The 14768-nt window shown below is 44.5% G+C and overlaps 2 long non-coding RNA genes across 3 annotated transcripts; both read right to left on the minus strand.

Annotated features, from left to right (window-relative positions):
* Nucleotides 1-211: 211 nt before the first annotated feature.
* LOC115458585 lies at nucleotides 212-8263 on the minus strand. Of its 2 annotated transcripts, none has more exons than XR_003940090.1 (3): nucleotides 8217-8263; nucleotides 4525-4626; nucleotides 212-393 (listed from the first exon to the last, which is right to left on the minus strand). It is a non-coding gene; the product is annotated as an uncharacterized LOC115458585 (long non-coding RNA). The 2 variants fall into 2 exon arrangements; XR_003940091.1 differs by lacking the exon at nucleotides 8217-8263 and adding an exon at nucleotides 6377-6402.
* An 8-nt stretch (nucleotides 8264-8271) lies between these two features.
* On the minus strand, nucleotides 8272-9020 carry LOC115458587. Its single transcript, XR_003940093.1, has 3 exons — nucleotides 8976-9020; nucleotides 8758-8801; nucleotides 8272-8301 (listed from the first exon to the last, which is right to left on the minus strand). It is a non-coding gene; the product is annotated as an uncharacterized LOC115458587 (long non-coding RNA).
* Between the last annotated feature and the right edge of the window lie 5748 nt (nucleotides 9021-14768).

Here is a 14768-nt window from a genome sequence, read left to right on the forward strand (position 1 = left end):
TGGGCTTAACCACTGCCCAAAGGGTTTCACCATAAAAGAGAGGGTAAGGATTTTCACAACTATACCCTCTGTGAAGAAGGGTGGAAGATGCTTGAGAATGAGGTGGAGATTGTTTATGTACAGCCTCTGGGGTATTCCTCAGTCCTGTCAATCTGAGATGCTTGCTACAGATATTAACCTCATTGTATTTAGACAACAATAAGACAATCACTGAATGATGCTGCAAAGGTTTTATTTACTCTACTAGAAAGTAACCAGAGCTCCGGTAATGTCACCGGGAGTCCCTGGAGGGCTGTGGGAGTAGAGGGTACAGGGGTGGTGTCCTCAAGCGGGAGAAAGACTTCTGAATTTCAACAGTGAGGCTGGTCCAAAATCAAGTACAGGTCCGGTTCACTAGAGGAGGAGAGAGAGGTGGAAAAGCATGAGCAGAACCAGGGGGAATATCTCGCCCCCACCTCACAACATCATATAGAGCACTAACACTCCTACCTAGACCCTGAAACTCAGAACAGTGGAAGGAGTTCCTGATATGTCCTCAGCTAAGTAGAGTCACAGAGCTCAGAGCAGGAGTTATTAAAACAAACTTGGCTACAGTCCCAGTAAAGAGTCCTCAGAGGAGTCTCAAGTTACAGTAGAGAACATTTTGAAGAGTCCCAACCTTATTAATTTTTGAAATATGACCTATTAGATCCCACAACTGCCCTCATTAATAAGTCCTGTGACTCTAAAAAGGGCTTCAGTTTATCCTTTATTGAAGGGGAGTGTTCTGGATCTTACTCAGATTGAGAGCTATCGTCCTATTTCATCTTTGACATCATAAATATTGCTTAACAGGTTGTATTCCTTAGGTATTCAGGGTAGTGTGTTGGTTCTGCTCTATTCTATAGAGCCTTTTAAGGATGGTCTGTTATCACAACAGGTGTCTCTCATGGTTCCACCATTTCTGCGATATTTAATATTTAATGCCAATCTGTTGTGTATTGCCATGATCGGAAGTCCATTATCATCTTGTAGCATGATACCAGAGTTGTTTAAATATTTTGTTAGGTCAGATACAAAGATAAAAGGTACTGAAGCAAAGAGATTTCAAGTTCCTCTTCTCCTCCCACCTGGAAAACTGAACAAAAGCTTGGCTGGGTGTGAATCAGCATAATAAAAGCTCAAAGATGGAACAGCAGACACAGAGACTGGGGGTTTGTGAAACCCCCAGACAAAGAAACATATACAGAAAGCCATTTGCCAGCAGGAAGCAAAGTTGCCAGGTGGGCGGTTTTACCGCCCAGTTGGGCGGGTTTTCGCCAGCGGCGGCGGGAAAATTTCACCGGCCACGGGATGCGGTTTTTTGGGCGGTTTTCCTGTCGCCACTGTGCGAGTTTGGCGTTTTTTTCCGGGGCTTCTGTTGGTCCAGTTCGGTCCAATAGAAGCTTTTCCGGGGCTTCTATTGGTCCAATTTGATCCAATAGAAGCTTTTCTGGGCCGGGGTTTTCATCAGGGATGACGGGGCGGGGCTAGTGGTGGGAGGCGGGGTTAGTGATGCGGGGGGGGGGCGGGGTTGGTGACGTGGGGCGTGGTTCGGTGACGCGGGAGACGGGGATTGGCTAGGAACGCCACTGATTGTAAATAAATGGTCTTTTATGTTCTGAGCACATGTTCTTAAACCTTGCAGTGCAGATTAATGTAATTCAACAAATATAATATTTAATTCCCCCTTATTCTTGCAATTGCACTTAGGGAATAGAAATCCACGGGAGATGTATGTGTTAGGCTGTGAGAGTCTGATAGGTACGGACGGGGAGAGGGATCTTGGGGTGATAGTATCTGAGGATTTGAAGGCGACGAAACAGTGTGACAAGGCGGTGGCCGTAGCCAGAAGGTTGTTAGGCTGTATAGAGAGAGGTGTGACCAGCAGAAGAAAGGGGGTGTTGATGCCCCTGTATGTCGTTGGTGAGGCCCCACCTGGAGTATTGTGTTCAGTTTTGAAGGCCGTATCTTGTTAACGATGTAAAAAGAATTGAAGCGGTGCAAAGAAAAGCTACGAGAATGGTATGGGATTTGTGTTACAGAAGTGTGAGGAGAGACTTGCAGACCTGAACATGTATACCCTGGAGGAAAGAGAAACAGGAGTGATATGATACAGACGTTCAAATATCTGAAAGGTGTTAATCCGCAAATGAACCTTTTCCGGAGATGGGAAGGCGGTAGAACTAAAGGACATGAAATGAGATTGAAGGGGGGCAGACTCAAGAAGAATGTCAGGAAGTGTTTTTTCATGGAGAGGGTGGTGGATGCTTGGAATGCCCTTCCGCGGGAGGTGGTGGAGATGAAAACAGTAACGGAATTCAAACATGTGTGGGATAAACATAAAGGAATCCTGCTCGGAAGAAAGGGATCCCCAGAAGCTTAGCCAAGATTGGGAGGCAGAACCGGTGGTGGGAGGCGGGGCTGTGGTTGGGAGGCGGGGCTAATGATGGGCAGACTTATACGGTCTGTGCCCTGACAATGGCAGATACAAATCAAGGTAAGGTATACATAAAAAGTAGCACATATGAGTTTGTCTTGTTGGGCAGACTGGATGGACCGTGCAGGTCTTTTTCTGCCGTCATCTACTATGTTAATTGGATTTCTCCTTCTTCCTATATTTTCAAAATTAAATCTCAGTTCACTTGTGTGGTAAACAGGAGTTTCAGAAAAAGTGTGAATTGTCTCTCTCTCTTCCTCAATTTCCTGTATTAAGTTGTTTCCTTCTTCAAGAGATCTCTCCTTTAGAAGTTGTCTTTCATCGATTTGACTACCTACAGCAGGAACCTGGACTGTGCCAAGCTAAAGAAACTTCCTACCCTCTAATTTTCCTGACTCAAATTATTAAACTGAAAATTTATAGCCCTATCTATGTAGATGGAGAGCACTTCTTCCCTTTTGAAGCTCCTAAAATGAATGAAACTCTCTCACTCACACACTCATAGATGCATTCCCCTCTCTACTCAGTAAGTTTACTAATCTGGCTAATTCAAAATGTGAGCAAAGTCTTTTTTGAACTTACAGGATTTAAACACTCTTAAACTGAAATTCTCCCTTTTCTATTTTTCATAAGCTTCAATTAATCCTGAAATATTCAGATCCTTTTCTCAGAAGAAACCTCAAACTTGTAAATCTCCACCAATCTCTTTTCACACATATAAGGCACTCTTTTATAATTTCAGTCAACTTAGATCAAACAACAATTCTTTCTTTCAATTCTTACACACACGGAGCTCACAGCCAGGGTTGCCAGGTGGAAAATTTTTTTCCCACCCAAACGAGCCCAAATCCAGCCCAAAACCCGCCCAAAGTCAAACCCCGCCCCTGACACCCCCACCCCCGCGTCATCACCCCGCCCCCGCTGTCATCAACCCCGCCCCCGCCGTCATCGGCCCTGCCTCCCCCGTCACTAACCACGCCCAGAACGTCACTAACCCCCGCCCAAAACGTCACTAACCCCGCCCCCGCGGCAGAAAAAACCGCTTAAAAAACCGCCCAAAAGACCCAAAACAAGCCCAAAAAACCGCAACCCGCCGCGGGCAAAAATTTCCCGTGGCGGGTCGCGGAAAACCGCCCAATTGGCAACACTGCTCACAGCTGCATCTGTGTCTTGGCCAAATCGTCAGTTGCTCTCCCCTCTCTGTTCCTGGGCAGATTTCTAACAGGAGCTGATCATCCAATCAGAAAGCTCTATTTGATTGCAGATTAACATACAGACACTCTAATGGGAATTTTTAGTCAAAAACACTAGATAAACCCTTCGTTTTTGTATCAAACTTCACATTTTGGATCAGAGCCATGCCCTAACATAAAGGATGTAAACATTCCCATCAATGTTTACCCACAAATATGCAAATGAGAACCTCCCAAAAACGGACTAATTTGCATAAGGCTTGAGCAAATTTGAGTACATAGCATACCAATCCCATTTCCTAGCACCTAAATTCTGCAATTAGATTTAATGCAAATACTTTTAAAACTTCTTTTAGCACTTTTAAAATCTCAGGTGTCAGTGCAGGTCTCCTTGGAATGAATTGCTCATGTGCAGGAATTCATCCTAATTAAACATCTCCCTGGCAACCCAGGACACCTCCATCCGACCCCCCTGCTCTCCCAGCAGTAAGGTAAACAAATTAAACCAATTCCTACAACTATGGAATTTATTAATTTCATTTATCTGAGAGAACTAAGCAGGACTGTGAGATTTTCATGTACATACTACCTAGTTGTATAAATGGTAATGGAGTTACACTAATTCACATTCTATTGGTCTGGTGTCCTTTTCCTGCTTCCCTGGGTTTCCATCTCAGTCAGATTTAGCCTCCTTTGGGCTGTGGTGTCAGGAACCTTCATTCAGGTGTTGCTCCCTGAGGTTTAATCTCCCTCACTGGTAACCCCATTTCCATCCCACCCACCCATTTCAGCTCCAAAACTCTGCCTGGGAGCCACAGATGCAGGTCCAGGGATACCCTGAATTATTTTCTTTCTACAGAGCTCAATACTCACATTTTCTCTCATGGTAGACTAGAAGATTCTCCCGTATACATTGCACAACAACAATCCAGAGCTTCTCTAAATGGTAATTGGTTCTCATATTTAGTTATGTACCTATAAGACACAGAGATTGAGGTTTGTACACAGAACACACACCAACCCTCGCCGATGACAGAACATGGGGCCAAAATTAGGAATGTTTTGCGCAATAACAATGATGGGCCCTGACGCAGCTTTATGAAACATGTCATGTTGGCTCAAGTCCAAAATATATAATCAACAAGCTTTAAGATATGTGAAGTATGAATTTTAAAATAATTATGACAAGATAAGTTTTGATATTTTGGATTTCTGTGATAAATTTGGGACCGAAGATGAGACAAGTGAGTTGTCGTTATCAAGAATATTTTGTCTGTTCTGGAGTCTATACAGGGGAGAATGTTTCCTCTTACAGCTTACTAAAAAAATGATTCAGATCCTGGTATCACCTCAGTGGCAGCAACACACAGTCCCTCCACTGCCAACTACTTGCCAACTACTTGTCAAGCAAACCACAACCCTGCAAGGAAGGTTATTCCGAGTCTGTAAACCTTCCAAACCAGATTCATACCATCTCCACATCATGCCCCACTCTTCTACAACTTGTCTCAATTTCCCCAGGCATCTAATCACACTTGCAGATGCGACAGGGGTGGTTACACAAGGCCCCATGCTCCTTGGGGCCTTGCATCTTTGCTACGCCTGTCCTCCTGTCTCGGAACACCTTCCTTCTCCGTACCTTAATGTGCATCTACATTTCCTTTTGATGCCACTTACTGTTTCTGCAAGGGTAGGAAGAGACTCTGGGCTCAGCAGCTGATGGGATATGAAAATCACTGCTGCTGTATGCCACTTTCTACTGAAATGTGGTGGATGTACATCAAAATATGGGTAGAAGTGGGGTTTCGAGAGCTTTGAGCCTCCTTTTACACTCTGATAATAGCTTATGGTGGTGGGCGCTGGTAGGGGTCTGCATAGGGCCCCCCAATTGCTAAGACCGGTCATGGATGCATACTTCCTGTTGCCTTGTGGGCAGGGACTGAGAGGAAACTTGCCGTGCACTTAAATGTGAGACCTGGCAGCACAACACTGTACTTTTCACTGCTGACCCTGTCAGAGACACACAGAGGATCTGCGATGAGAAGGGCAGACAATGAGGGAGTGTTAAGAAAAGGAGATGCTGGACTGAGGGGACAGAGAGGGAAGCTGCTGAGCCAACAGAGGAGAGATGCTGGATAAAGGGAAGGAGAGAGAGGGGGAGAAAGGAAACTGATGATTGCATTGATAGGGTGGTAGAGGGTCTGATGCTAGGGTTGAGGATGGGAGGAAAAGGCGATGGTGGCAGATCTAATATAATCTAATGTCAAGTTTATATACCACACAAATCCCAACATGATATTCTAGGCAGTTTACAATACAAGAAGTTGTACAGAAGCAGGATAGAACAGAACAGTAGGATTAACAAAAGGTCTTCAATTTCTTATACAACCATCCATAGTTACCTAACGGCAGTGCTTTTTTTTGTAGAAAAAAAGGTGCCGGTACTCATTATGGGCGGGGTCACCACATATGGCTCCACCCCTATGATAGCCACACCCACATTAACACACCCCCTACACCAGCCATGGCGCTATAAACAGACATCATTGAAAATATTACAGTACTATAGGAGAAAAAAAATATCGTGATTTTTTTTCATTATAAATAATCAATGTAAGCTCTTACAGCTCCAGTATACCCAGTGCAAAATAAGACAGCCAATGTAAATTCTCAATTGGACATATACAAACACTAAAATGAAAATAAAATGATTTTTTTTTTCTACCTTTGTTGTCTGGTGACTGTTTTCTTTCCATATTGGTCCCAGTCTGTGATTCTCCTTTCCTTTGTTTTCGCTTAACTCTTCTGTGCCATTTGTCATTTTTGTCTCCTTTTTCTTTGCTTTCTTCAATATTTTTCAGGCTCTCTCTGTCCAGATTTAATTCATTCTTACTATCCATTCTTTAATTTCATTCATCTACCTGTGGCTTTTCATCTTTTCCTCACCCTTGTTCTCCCATGCCCTTCCTCTTATTCTCCAGTCTTTCTCTATTCCCCTTTTCCATCCAGCAGCTCTGCTTTCTCTCCCCTGTTTCTTTCTGCATTCTTCCATCCAGCGTCTTCCCTCTTTCTCTCCCCATCTTTCCGTTTTCCCTCTCTGTCTCCCCATCCTTCCATCTGTTTTTCCCCCTCTCTCCCCATCCTTCCATCTGTTTTCCCCTCTCTTTCCCCATCCTTCCATCTGTTTTCCCCCTCTCTTTCCCCATCCTTCCGTTTTCCCTCTCTCTTCCCCATCTTCCACTGTTTTTCCCCTCTTCCCAATCCCTTCCATCTGTGTTTTCCCTCTCTCTCCCCATCCTTCCATCTGTTTTTCCCCTCTCTCCCCAATCCTTCCATCTGTTTTCCCCTCTCTCTCCCCAATCCTTCCCTCTCTCTTTCCCCATCCTTCCATCTGTTTTTCCCCCTCTCCCCAATCCCTCCATCTGTGTTTTTCCCTCTCTCTCCCCATCCTTCCATCTGTTTTCCCCTCTCTACCCAATCCTTCCATCTGTTTTTCCCCTCTCTCCCCAATCCTTCCATCTGTTTCCCCTCTCTCTCCCCATCCTTCCCTCTTGTTGTTTTCCCCTCCTCTCCCCAATCCTTCCCTCTTTTTGGTTTTCCCTCTCCTGCCAAGGTTCCCGCGAACGGCTGCGAAGTCGCGACGCACGCGGCACCAGCCCCTATTTCCGGCCGCTGCTGCTTCTCCTGTTGAGCAGCAGCGGCCGCTACACAAAGAAAAAGTTTAAAAAAATTGAAACCTGGCTGAAACGCGGCACCCGGCACTGTAGACAGCCATTAGGCATTGGCTGTTGCCCCGCAGCCGCTCCTCCTCTTGCCTCTACGTCACTGCCCCTGGAGGAAGACCCCGGAGGAGCGCAGTGACGTAGAGGCGAGAGGAGGAGCGGCTGCGGGGCAACAGCCAATGCCTAATGGCTGTCTACAGTGCCGGGGTGCCGCGTTTCAGCCAGGTTTGAAGTTTTTTTTAAATCTTTTTCTTTGTGTAGCGGCCGCTGCTGCTCAACAGGAGAAGCAGCAGCGGCCGGAAATGGGGGCTGGCACTGCGTCCGTCACGGGGCGGGGGGAGCAAAAAAAAAAAGGGGCCGGTACGCCGTACCGTTGCGTACCGGCACAAAAAAAGCACTGCCTAACGGTAAAGAATTCCATTCAGTAGTAGCATCAACCGGATGTTTAAATCTTATATTTCCAAAAACCGGGTACCTCAGTACTAAATTTTCCTGCATTCTGACAGAATTATTTAAAGTAAATGTGAAAAGATCTGAGTTAACAGTTCATAATTCCCATACAGCACTTGATAGACTAAACAAATAATTTTAAAAATGATTCATGCAGGAGTGGAAGTTAGTCGGATCTGATGTGGGGTCTGGGAGAAAGGGGAGATAACTGCAGACCTGAGGATTGGATAAGGGGGCTGAAGTGGGAGATTGCAGAGAGATGAGAGAAGAGGTGAGTAGAGAGGAGAGATAATTGGAAGGAATAAAGGTGCAGAAAAGAAAGGGTGGTGAAGAAACAGAATCAAGAAAGAGGTTAGGGTAGGGACAATACAAGTGACTGACAGATGTACTTACTTTATAGGGACACATATTCTACATGAATTGTCCAAGATTTCCGGGTGTGAAAGTCCATTTAGGGTTCTTTATTAAGCCATCAAATCTGAGGGGAGATATGATACAAGTTTATAAAATACTGAGTGGAGTGGAATGGGTAGAGGTGAATTGCTCGTTTACTCTTTCCAAAATATTAGGACTAGGGGGCATGCAATATAGCTACTAAGTAATAATTTAAAAAGAATCATAGAAGATATTTCTTCACTCATGTGTAATTAAACTCTGGAATTTGTTTCTAGGGTAAAAGCAGTTAGCTTAGCAGGGTTTATAAATGTTTTGGATAGTTTTCTAAAAAAGAATCAATAAGCTAATATTAAGATGGACTTGGGAAAATCCAAAGCATATTCTAGGATAAGCAGAATAAAATTTGTTTTGCTCTTCTGGGATCTTGCCAGGTACTTGTGACCTGGATTGGCCATAGGATACTGGTCTTGATGGACCTTCTGTCTGTCCCAGTACAGCAATGCTTATGTTCTTATGTTCAAATATTCTATAATCTTACCTAGGTACACATAAATTGTCCAACATCAAGTCTACACAAATAATCTGTAAAGAATAAAAAGAAGAGTCAAAAGTCATAGGAATCCTCACATAGAAGGTGCCTGGGAGGGTTTGAGAATGTGGAGTGAGTAATAATTAGAGTGTTGAGGGTGTGAAGATGGGGAGATTTAGTATCCGAGGAGTCCTTAGACGTATGGGGTTATCTAAATTTATATCTACCTCGTGAGTCACTGCATGGTCAATCAGACTCTCTAACCTAGAAAGAGGAAAAATAAAATATTTAATATCATAATTTGCTTGAATAACACTGAAAGCTACAACTCTGACAGTCTGCACCTCTCTTCCTAAAGTATTACAACATTCTTCTGAGGACCAGGTCTGGTTTAATGCTATATTGGACCTAGGGAAACATATATTTCTGAGCCCCACCCCATGACCCCTGCATTGATCTTTATTTATGATTTCTTCCCCACCCCAATATTTGATTAATATCTATATGCAATTGCCAGAACCCTAAGAAATCAAGATGGGAGAGTTAGAACAGATTGCACTAAATTAGATATAATTGTCATCTCTAAGACCTGGTAGAAGAATAACAATAGGACACTGTCATACCAGGATACAAATTATATCGTAGTGATAGGGTGGATCGAATTGGTGAAGTAGTCACTTTGCATGTTACGGAGGGCTGGAATCAAAACACATCTTGGAATCCCTATGGATTGAAATTCCATGTGTAAAGGGGAAAAGGATAGTGATTGAAGGGTACTACTGTCAACCTGGCCAGAATGGACAGATGGATGTAGAAATGTTATCAGAAATTAGAGAGACAAACAAACAAGACAACACAATAATAATGGGTGATTTCAATAACTCTGATATTGACTCAGTAAATATAACACCAGGGCAAAGTAACATAGAGGAGCATTTTTGAATGGGGACGCCCATCTCTGAGGATGTCTCCGCAAAGGGGCGGGGCATCCCGTAATATGGAAACAAGATGGCGTCCATCTTTCGTTTCGATAATACGGTCGGGGATGCCAAAATCTTAACATTTAGGTCGACCTAAGAGTTGGTCGACCTAAATGCTGAGGTCGCCAGCGTTAGACATGGAGCCCTCAGTTTTGCCGATAATGGAAACCGAGGGCACCCATCTCAAATACGACCAAATCCAAGGCATTTGGTCATGGGAGGGGCCAAGATTCATAGTGCACTGGTCCCCCTCACATGCCAGGACACCAACCGGGCACCCTAGGGGGCACTGCAGTGGACTTCACAAATTGATCCCAAGTACATAGCTCCCTTACCTTAGGTGCTGAGCCCCCCAACCCCCCCCCCAAAAAAAAAAACCCACTCCCCACAACTATCCACCACTACCATAGCCCTAAGGGGTGAAGGAGGGCACCTACATGTGGGTACAGTGGGTTTCGGGTGGGTTTTGGAGGGCTCCCATTTACCACCACAAGTGTAAGAGGTGGGGGGGATGGGCCTGGGTCCACCTGCCTGAAGTCCACTGCAGCCACCACAACTGCTCCAGGGACCTGCATACTGCTGTCAGGGAGCTGGGTATGACATTTGAGGCTGGCATAGAGTTGTTTTTATTTTTGGTGGGAGGGGGTTAGGACCACTGGGGGAGTCAGGGGAGGTCATCCCCGATTCCCTCCAGTGGTCATCTGGTCTGTTCGGGCACTTTTTTTGACTTGGACCTGAAAAAAAGGGACCAAATAAAGCGGACCAAATTCTTGCTAGGGGCGCCCTTCTTTTTTCCATTATCAGCCGATGACGCCCATCTCTTCTCGGCCGATAAACATACCCCTATCCCGCCTTCGCTATGCCTCCGAATGCCCCCAGGAACTTTGGTCATCCCCGCGACGGACTGCAGTTGGGGGCGCCTGTTGGCACTGAAGTAGTGAGCCCTTGCGCCTTGACAGAGTGTGGAGGATCTGCGAAGCTCCGCACTCAGTCAGGCAGCCGGACGGACAACTCCTAGCTTCACCTGGGAAGCGACCACCGTTCCCCAGGAGTTGAGCTCCCAGGTGCAAGTGGCCCCCAGGACTTCCGGATACGGTCGGGGTTGGACGGCCACCCGCCGTGGCAGGCAGGAGTAGAACAGATCCGGAACACAGATTGGGTAGGCAGCCAGTAAAGAAGGCTCAAGTTCAATCTACAGGTCAGGGCAGGCAGCAAGCAGACAATGGTCAGGTTCAATCCAAGTCAGCATCAACAGGAAAGTAGGAAGAAGAATGTTCAATCACCAGCACCAACCTCTAACAAGATAGAAGCCGAAGCAAAGATGGTGTCACAGGCCAGCTCTTAAATAGGCCTCCAATCAGAGGATCCTGGTCACAGCTGAGAGGTGAGAGATCTCATAGGGCACGCCCAAAAGATATTCAAGATGGCTGCCTCGTTGATGAACTACCTAAGATGGCTGCTCCTCAAACAATCCTTCCAAGATGGCTGCCCCTCAGATGATCTTTCCAAAATGGTTGCTGCTCAGATGATCCTTCCAATATGGCCGCCACTAGAAGAACAAGGTAGGGAATGCAACAGCGCCCAAAATCGGCTGTCGATTATACCTAGGGTTACCATATGGCTCCAGAAAAAGGAGGACGGATTGAGCCAGCCGGGTTTTACTTCCATTGCTTTCCATTGAAAGCAATGGAAGTAAAACCCGGCCGGCTCAATTACTTCCATTGAAAGCAATGGAAGTAAAACCCGGCTGGCTCAATCCGTCCTCCTTTTTCTGGAGCCATATGGTAACCCTAATTATACCGATTTGGGCGCCTGCGGGAGAAGGACGCCCATCTCCCGATTTGTGTCGAAAGATGGGCGTCCTTCTCTTTCGACAATAAGCTGGATAGTAACATAATAAATGACAGCAGATAAAGTCTGCCCAGCACTGTTCTTGTACTAAAAGTTCTGAAGATTCTGGAATCCCAATTAGTAGCAACATTCCATGTAGAATCCCAAAGAGTAACATAGTAAATGACGGCAGATAAAGACCTGTACGGTCCATCCAGTCTGCCCAACAAAATAAACTCATTTTTCATGGTCGGGTCGCCGAGAGCCAGAGCCGGGCCCGGGACAAGGCTGCCCCTGGCCCCCCCCCCACCCGAGGTCGCCGCCCACCCGAGTTCACCGCCCACCCGAGATCACCAGGCCCCCCACCCGATGGTCGCTGGCCCCCCTCCACCCGCTATCGGGCCGGGCTCTCGGAACTAACCTTGAGCCTCCTTTCACTTCGCAGCAAGCAGCGGCAGGGCAGACCTCTCCTCTTTCCTTCCGTGGCCCCGCCCTCGCGGACGTTACGTCAGAGGATACCGGTGCCAGAAATGGTAATCAAAGCTGACGAGTCAGAGAAACTGAATGAAATCTCTATAAATAGTAGATATTATTATAAGGAACAAAATTACAGAGCATATTCGAAAGCATGGATTAATGAGACAAAGCCAACATAGAATTACTGAAGGGAAATCTTGCCTCACCAATCTATTACATTTCTTTCAAGGGGTGAATAGACATGTGGATAAAGATGAGCCAGTCGAAATTGTGTATCTGAATTTTGAAAAGTAGTTTGCCCAGCACCAACGTCAGGCTCACCGGTCTATAATTTCACGGATCTCCTCTAGGACCTTTTTTTTTTAAATTCAGCGTTACTTAGGGCACCCTCCAATCTTCGTGTACCTCACTCGATTTTAAAGATAAATGACATGTTACTAATAAAAGTACCTCATGAAAGACTCAAGAGGAAATTGGAAAGTCATGGGATAGGAGGTAGCTCCTATTATGGATTAAAAACTGGTTAAAAGATAGAAACAGAGAGTAGAGTTAACTGATCAGTATTCTCAATGTGCTGTGTCCGCTGGTTTTTTAACTGGTAGACCTGCCATCCAAATGGCAGATGACAAGTGCAAAGTGATGCATATGTGAAAAAGGAACCCGAACTATAGCAAATAGAATGATAGGTATTATTAGGAAAGGAATGGAAGCCAAAAATGAGGATGTTATAATGCCTTTGTTTCACTCCATAGTGCAACCGCACCTCGAATATTGTGTGCAATTCTGGTCACCACATCTCAAAAAAGATATAGTGGAATTAGAAAAGGTATAGAGAAGGGCAATGAAAATGATAAAGGGGTTGGAATGACTTCCCTAAGAGGAAAGGCTAAAGTGGCTAGAACTCTTCGAGGTCTATAAAATAATGAGTGGAGTGGAATGGCTAGATGTGAATCACTTCTTTCCAAAAAATACTGGACTTGGGGGCACACAATAAAGATACAAAGTAGTAAATTGAAAATGATTCAGAGAAAAAGTTTCTTCACTCAACGTGTAATTAAACTCTGGAATTCGTTGCGAGTGAATGTAGTAACAGCACTTAGCTTAGTATGGTTTTACAAAGGTTTGGATGGCTTCCTAAAAGAAGTCCATAGATCATTATTAAAATGGACTTGGGGAAATCCACTGCTTATTTCTAGGATAAGCAGCATAAAATATATTGTACTGGTTTTGGGATCTTGCAGGTACTTGATTTTTTCAGATTTTATACACTTTTAAGAGGTGACTATACCTGGGAGGCTGGAAAGTGTCAGGGTGATCAGCAGAAAAGTGACAGCTCCCTCCATGATCTAGCTCAGGAAGTCTTTCTCTCTTGTCTCTGAGTCTTCAGATTCTGCTCTGGATCTGCAAACTGTGATCTATATATACTGGAAGAGTCATTCCACCGTCACTGGGGGAAGAAACCAGAGGAAGGCGGAGATTGGTTCGCGTCTAGAATCCTCCCTCTCTCAATTCAAATTATTTGAACGAGCCAAGAAATGGAACAAAGGAACAATTCAAACATAGGACTTAATGGCACTTTATGGTCTCCCTGGTCAGGATATTTTCTTGTTTATTCATAGAAATATTTAATATCGACATAATCTAGTGCAGTTACCTTTGCAAGTGAAGGACTTATGTCGCCTTATTGTTGCTTTCGTCGGGGTGGAGGGCTCAGAGAGGTAGCAACTGCGGTTGAGGGGGACTTTAAGAAAATAACTGGAGTATTCCAGCTTTTCTCCCAGCCATCATTACATAGGTTAGTTATTTTGTCTGGAGAATCCAAGAGGGTCATCCACCTTTTCTCTTTACTACCATGACATCATTTCCATAAGAGCTGTTTTAACTTGGCTACTATGAAATATTGTGCCCAACATGAAGAGCTAATAACGCCCCCCTAGGAGCTGTGTGACTCTAAATGCTATACACCCTAACAAAATGCTCTATATTCAGATTGATTTATGTATTTAATTGCTAGATATCATAATTGTTGCATGAATGTACAGTAGAATGCTGAGGGTGGTCCGGATAATCATAAATCAGGATAAAGAAAACAAGATTACAACATTACATATTAAACATTAGTTTTATTTTCATCAATATGTTTGCAGAAAAAAGTATAAAATGCAGTACTTCTATTCAAAAAGTACTATTTTAGTGCAGTGCTGTATTTCTTGTACATTCTGCATATACACTACTGTACACTAAAAAAGGAAGTAATTCTTAATTGCTTCAAGGCCGATTGTCATTTCTCTGCTGCAAGATCATGTAGTCTTTTTAGAAAAAGGATCTGGATTGACAAAATTCCTCATGAGAGACTCCTGTCATGGGATAGGAGGAAATGTCCTTCTCTTGATTATTTGACAGAAAACAGAGTATAGGGTTAAATGGTCATTTTTCTCACGTGGAGGATGGTGAATACTTGCATGCCTCAAGGATCTGTGCTACTTAACATATTTATAAATGATCTGGAAATCAGATCGATGAGTGAGTTAATTTCATTTACAAATGACACAAAGCTGCCAAAACACATGCGGATTACAGGAAGACCTTAGGAAATTGGGAAGAATAGTCCAAATCAAAGTTACCTGATGCTAGGGTTCACCTTAGCAATCAGCACTGAAGAAAAAGATCTAGGTGTCATTGTAGACAATACGCTGAAGTCTTCTGACCAGTGTGTGGCAGTGGTCATAAAGC

The sequence above is a fragment of the Microcaecilia unicolor genome, unplaced genomic scaffold, assembly GCF_901765095.1.
Source record: "Microcaecilia unicolor unplaced genomic scaffold, aMicUni1.1, whole genome shotgun sequence".
NCBI classification, from domain to species: domain Eukaryota; kingdom Metazoa; phylum Chordata; class Amphibia; order Gymnophiona; family Siphonopidae; genus Microcaecilia; species Microcaecilia unicolor.